The sequence below is a fragment of the Mauremys reevesii genome, unplaced genomic scaffold (assembly GCF_016161935.1).
Source record: "Mauremys reevesii isolate NIE-2019 unplaced genomic scaffold, ASM1616193v1 Contig114, whole genome shotgun sequence".
In the NCBI taxonomy this organism is placed as follows: Eukaryota; Metazoa; Chordata; order Testudines; family Geoemydidae; genus Mauremys; species Mauremys reevesii.
The window spans coordinates 108,404-114,413 of NW_024100732.1; the positions used below are offsets into that span (position 1 = coordinate 108,404).

At 44.9% G+C, this 6,010-nt stretch overlaps 1 long non-coding RNA gene across 1 annotated transcript; it reads left to right on the plus strand.

Moving 5' to 3' along the window:
• Positions 1–3,871: 3,871 nt before the first annotated feature.
• LOC120392770 lies at positions 3,872–4,703 on the plus strand. The gene is made up of 3 exons (XR_005591783.1): positions 3,872–3,933; positions 4,286–4,405; positions 4,641–4,703. It is a non-coding gene; the product is annotated as an uncharacterized LOC120392770 (long non-coding RNA).
• Positions 4,704–6,010: the final 1,307 nt, after the last annotated feature.

Genomic DNA, 6,010 nt, shown 5'->3' on the forward strand with positions numbered 1-6,010 from the left:
AGGAAGGTTTCAGCTGAATGGAAATTTTACAGCAGTTCCCCCCACACCTTTGCTAGGTTAATGTTTGGGAAGGTGAATTACACATGAAGTTGGAGGTTAGTGAAATATTTTGGGGTTCCATATATAGTCTGATTTTGCAAACTGAATGTTTCTGAAAATTAAACCCCATGTTTACTTTCAAGGGTGATTCAATTAAAAACCCAGAGTTTTTCTTTCTGTAAGGAAGCCTGAGCCATAAAAGCTAGGTTGGCCAAGTGGGTGCCCATGTAGACTCTAGGTATTATGGGCCTAATAATGTCTTTCAGCAATTTTACAGTGGTATGAATCTATTGACCTCCTCAGTCAGTGTAGCTGCATCTACACTATGGGGTTATGCCAGCAGAACTCCAATGACGTGGTTGTGCCAGTGTAGTCTCTGTGGAGTATGACAGACCCTACGTGGAGCCCAAACCCGATATGTTTCTGATGAAGGTCAGACCCCACAATGTTCAAGTGGGTTTGATAGTCAAAAAGATTTTAAAAATGAGCTGTATCTTCCTAGTTGTTGCTGTACAGAGTCCCCAGTACTGCCTTGTGCCGACATTAAAGAAGGGTAGGTTAGAGCTGGACATTCAGAAACGGGGCCAGATTTCAGCTGATGTAAATCAGTATAATTCCATTGACTTCAATGAAGCTACACCGATTTACATCAAGTTAGGATCAAGTCCAGAATCTTTTATTATGCAGGAAAAGTTTGTATTCACATTAAACCCAGTCTTCTGATGTGCTGAACAGTTTTCTGAGATGCTAAGTACCCTCAGCTCCCATTAAAGTCAAAAGGAATTGGGAGTGCTCAGCATCTCGCTCCTGGTGGGTTGACTGACCCTGAATAGAAATGCCAGCAGGGTACATAACATGATACTTTCTGTGGGTCCAACAAAGAACGTTGGCGTAGGTCCCATTTAGCCTTGAAAGCGCAGGCATGTTACAGCTTGGCAGAGCAGGGGTTTTCGAAGGACTGATTGCAAAGGAGATTCCTGGGACGACTCTTCTTGCTAACCTAGCTGACATTATTGTTTTGCCTCCTGCTTCATAGGAAACACAGAGAATTCCTGGACCACGTGCAGTGGGAGCACATGCTGCTTCAGGTACAAGATGGCTTTCAGCTGTATTGTCACAGCCCTCCCCCCTCCAAATGTATCAGCTGGGGAAAATATTAATGATAAACTATTCGTTCTAAGCAGAGCTGGTCAAACCATTTCATTTGCAACTTTTGTTCAGTGAAAACTGGCCTTTTTTATTTTCATGGGACACTTTCAAATTTTTTTTTTTAACACAAAACAAAACAAAACCCAACCCAACTGGAAAATGTTCAGTTTTTTTAACTGAAGTTGATTTTGGGGTTTTTTTCATTTGCTTTCCTGTTTGTCTCTTCCCCTGCTCCTCCTCTCCCCGCCCGGCTTTTCAGTCACAAAGTGGAAGAGGGGAGGAAAGGCCTGGGGACGAGGGATAAAGGGAAGGAAAGGGGGAAAACAAAGAATTGAATAATGGTCATTTTTATTTTGAAAAGCAAAATATTTTTGTTTCTTTCACTTTTCATGTGTGTGTTGAAAATCAAGAAAACAAAAACTCCCACTTGCTTTGTGAAATGGACTTACCATTGTTCAACCAGCGCTAGTTATAAATAACTCTGCTACCACTGGGAACAACACACAACATAACCAGAAAACTAGCATGCTCATGGTGCTAATGCACCACTGGGGGACATTGAAAGGATTCTTTTTTTCTCTTTGCCACTCAAAAGAAAATTTGCTGTGAGAAACCCCAAAAGGAAAAGAGACAAGACAGGGTTTGGTGACTGTATCTCAGGGAGAAGCCTTTCTGCTCAGAAAGAGCTCTTTGCAGCCTCATGTAAATCCAGACAAGGAACACTTTGATGGCGAGTGCTGAAAATGAAAGGAAGGGACCTAGTGACAAATACGCCCCAGAAGGTTTGCAGTTCCATTTGGGGTTGGATTACACTCTGGAGTTCCCCATTCCAGATCCAGCCTCCTTTGAAATTCTTTGGGCTAAAAAATCAACTAAGATTAGGTTTTCTTGTGAGGTTTCTGAGATTTCCTGGCTGCTGTTCAAAATTAGGGCCTGAAACAGCAAAGTGCTGAAAGTTACTAACCTCTGGCTGACTTCAATGGGAGATGAGGGTGTGACTCCTGGTCCTTTGGGTGTCCACTGACTTAGGCTACAGGATTGGGGAAGGATAGCTCAGTGGTTTGAGCATGGCCTGCTAAACACAGGGTTGTGAGTTCAATCCTTGAGGGGGCCACTTAGGAGTCTGGGGCAAAAATTGGTCCTGCTAGTGAAGGCAGGGGGCTGGACTCAATGACCTTTCCAGGTCCCTTCCAGTTCTAGGAGATTGGTACATCTCCAATTATTACCTTTTAGTCCCAGGATTCCTGGATCTGATCTCTATATAATCAAAGGGTGTCATGTAAAGCCTTTACTGGATACCTGTGTCACACGGCTCATCATAAGCATTGCACAGTGATTGGATGGATAATATATAAGGTGCTATGGTTCTATACTGAAATTGATGCTTTTAAGGTCTGTGAGTTGGGGCTGCTCACCAGAAAGTGATAAACAAGTTTCTTTCAGGCAGGAGACGCTTATCTGCCTGTGAGTAATTATTCACAGTGGATGCTAATCAACAGAGGAAAATTCTAATCAAGTGATTGTGAAGTCTCCAGAGGAGATTTGATACAAGAAAAACAAGCAAACAATAGGGGGTACCCTGTTTTCAAATGAAGACAATGGATGCGTGGAACTATATCTGGAGGTCCAGAGGTATCTGGCCCCAGGTATCCTTCATCTATTGGACGAACTGACAGCTCCTTGTCTTATGAATGGAGGATGATCTTTGGTCTGGGTGTTTCATGCTGGGAGAGAGATTTGGGGGAGCTATCCTTTGTGAGACAGGGGAATATTTGGTTATCTAAGTTCAAGCTCTAGAAGTGTGTTAGGATTTTATTTTTACGTAACCATTTGTTTACATTAATTTTACTTGCTGCTTCCCAACTCTCTGATCTTTGTCAATTGAACTCTGCTTGTTTTCACTATAAATGTATCTAAGTGTGTGAAATGGAGCGGTGATGCTGAGGTGAAACTGGTAAGGTGATGTGTAGCAAACCTATGAATTCTGTGAGTGTCCAGTGGAACAGGGGCTGGACGTTGTGGGGCTGCAGAGAGGGCTCGGCGGTTGGACTGTACCGATTGCTTATCTGTAGAAGGAGAGTGGAACCTGGATGGGGTGAGAAGGGCGTGCTTGTGTTTCCTGTGGCTGGCTGAGTCAGGAGCTGACACCTGGCAGGCACAGAGAAGGTTTTCTCATGCTAAGGGCAGGGGTAGTGAGGTACCTCACAACCCTGGGGACCCTCAGGAGGTGGCAGAATGGGTTCATAGCACTTCAGAGAAGGTGCCTGGTCCTTCGTAGTCCAGGGCCCTTTGCTCAAAGTTTACTAGACCCATCCTCCATCCACTATAAAATCACTCCTCAATGGTCAGATTTCTTGGCTCCATCTCATTCTCCAATTCACTGTCCATCTGGGTTTGGGGACTGAGAGGAATCATCACACAAAGGTTAAAGAACGACAGCAGAGGAAATCTGGGTTGTCGATGTTTATAGTTCTCAATAGGGAAATAACCTTCCCATGACACCTGAATATTGGAAAGTTTACAAGAGAGAACAAGGAAGAAAAAAAAACACCAAACAAATAAACAAACAAACCCCCACAACAACCCCCAAATTCTTGCAATTAACCATCTGCTTTAACTCTCTTCTTTTACACTCAGTTCCTAAGAACATCTCTGGGGATGATAGACGACAGTGCCTGGAGCAGCCAGATAAGCCTTGAGTTGAACCAGCAGATGGCCAGCTATACCAGCCCCTCCCGTGAAAAGGTTTGTTCTCTGTTAAGGCTTAGTTTCTAGTTAATTTCCCTTGAAATTCTGATTGGGGGGCTGCATAAGGCTTCTCTCAAGGCTTCATTACTTTATATTTTATTCTGCATATAAAATTTGTTTTTACTTGTTCCCTGCTCTCTTGCCCCCCTGCCCTTCCAATATTTGCTTGGACAGGCTGCTTGTCTGTGCTGCATTGTTGGTTCTCTGGCTGGGCTAGATGATGGGATGTTTCTGCAGTATGGGTGCTTGGACTTGGCTATCTTGTTCTTTCCTGAGTGTTGCTGAGCTGGGTCTGTACTGACTGGCACGTTCTGTTACTGGTATCTCAGTGCCGGTCTCTTTCTTTCAGAGTTTCCTGTATAAGGCGCTAGGAACGTCCTTAGCAGTTTGTCAGGACCTGGGCCACATTAAATCCCAGCTTCATCAATTTTTGAAAGCAACAGATTATATGGAAGCCCCTGAGAGACAGGTGAGGACTCTGTCCCTCTCCCCACTTTACCAAGTAACCCCTGAATGCTTCCTGTGGGGCTCAGCTCTGAGCTGGCCTGGGACAGATGCCATTTCGCTTCATATCCTCTTCATTGCTGTTTCACTCAGCCCCCGCTGCCCATGTGTCTGACGCCTGACTCGCGCTTTACACCACTTCAGCTGAAAGGAAGGGACTCGTGGGTTAGATCCTAACCAGTATTTTTCTTGGGTGACAGGGAGTCATTTCCATCCTTGCACTCTCTGCTGAGAGCCACTTGGACCTCACCCTCAACGCACTTCAGGAGTTTGGGGCTGCAATGAGCAAGGTTACGATTCCTGGGTTCATCAGCCGCCTGAAGGTAAAGGAGCCAGGGGCTTCTCTCCAACTTCCTCTCCCTCTAAAACAGGGGCAGCAGCCCTGGGGTAGTGTCTGCTCTGCTCAGCTCGCATTGTGCCCCCAGTGTGTGCGTCCTACGTGACGCCTGCAGTTAAGCAGAGAGGAGCACACTCTGGAGCTGGGGTTCTCTCAAATGATTTTTATCATCTGATGTCTCATGGCTTGAGCGCCCCTCCCATGCACAATGTGTGGGAACTACCTCAGTCGCTTGCATGGAAAAGCTTTAGGGATTTTTAGCATTTTTTTAATCCCAGTTAGTGGCTGGAAATGAGGAGGTGTGGCAAGCAACATGTGGCCAACCAGCCTGCTTTAGGTAGACCACCAGTGGGCTACGGATGACAATTATGGAACCTGTGATTTAGAGCAGTGGTTCTCAACTTGTCCAGATTAGTGTACCCCTTTCAGGAGTCTGATTTGTCTTGTGTACCCCAAATTTCACCTCCCTTAAAAACTACTTGCTTACAAAATCAGGCATAAAATTATTAAAAAGTGTCATAGCACATTATTACTGAAAAATGCTTATTTTCTCATTTTTACCATATAATTATAAAATAAATCAACTGGAATATAAATATTGTACTTGCATTCTTTGTAGTCTGCTGTAAAACTAGGCAAATAGCTAGATGAGTTGATAAACCCCCTGGAAGACCTCTGCAGACCCTTAGGGGTACACAAGTAGCTCTGGTTGAAAACCACTGATCTAAAGGCTAGAGCAGGAGACTAGGCCTCTGGGCTTCCACTGCTGGCTCTGCCATTTACTCACTGTGCAGCCTTAGGCAAGACATTTAGCGCCTGATCTTGTACCCACCAGTGTCAATGACTAAGCTCCCGTGTACTTCACTGCTGTAGGTTCAGCATTTTAGGCTCTCTGTGTCAGAGTTACCTAGTGGGAATGATGGAGATACTAATATCTCCACGCCTCACAGTTATTATATTGCTTAAATACTTTTTGCAAGTGGTTTGAGATCTTTGGCTGAAAAGAGCTTTGCAAGTGCAAGCTGCTATTGCTGCTGTGAGGAATTCCTCGGTCAGCAGCAGATCAGAATTCCAAAGCAAAAGGAATCAGAAGAACTTTCTGATTGTCTAGGACTACCACCATGGGAGAAGAGGCAAGACTCGCAGCACCCTGATGCTGGCCTACAGCAGCGTGGCTGTCCATGCTCCAAAAGACCAGCTTCTCTCCCGAGTAGAGGCAGACATCACAGGGAA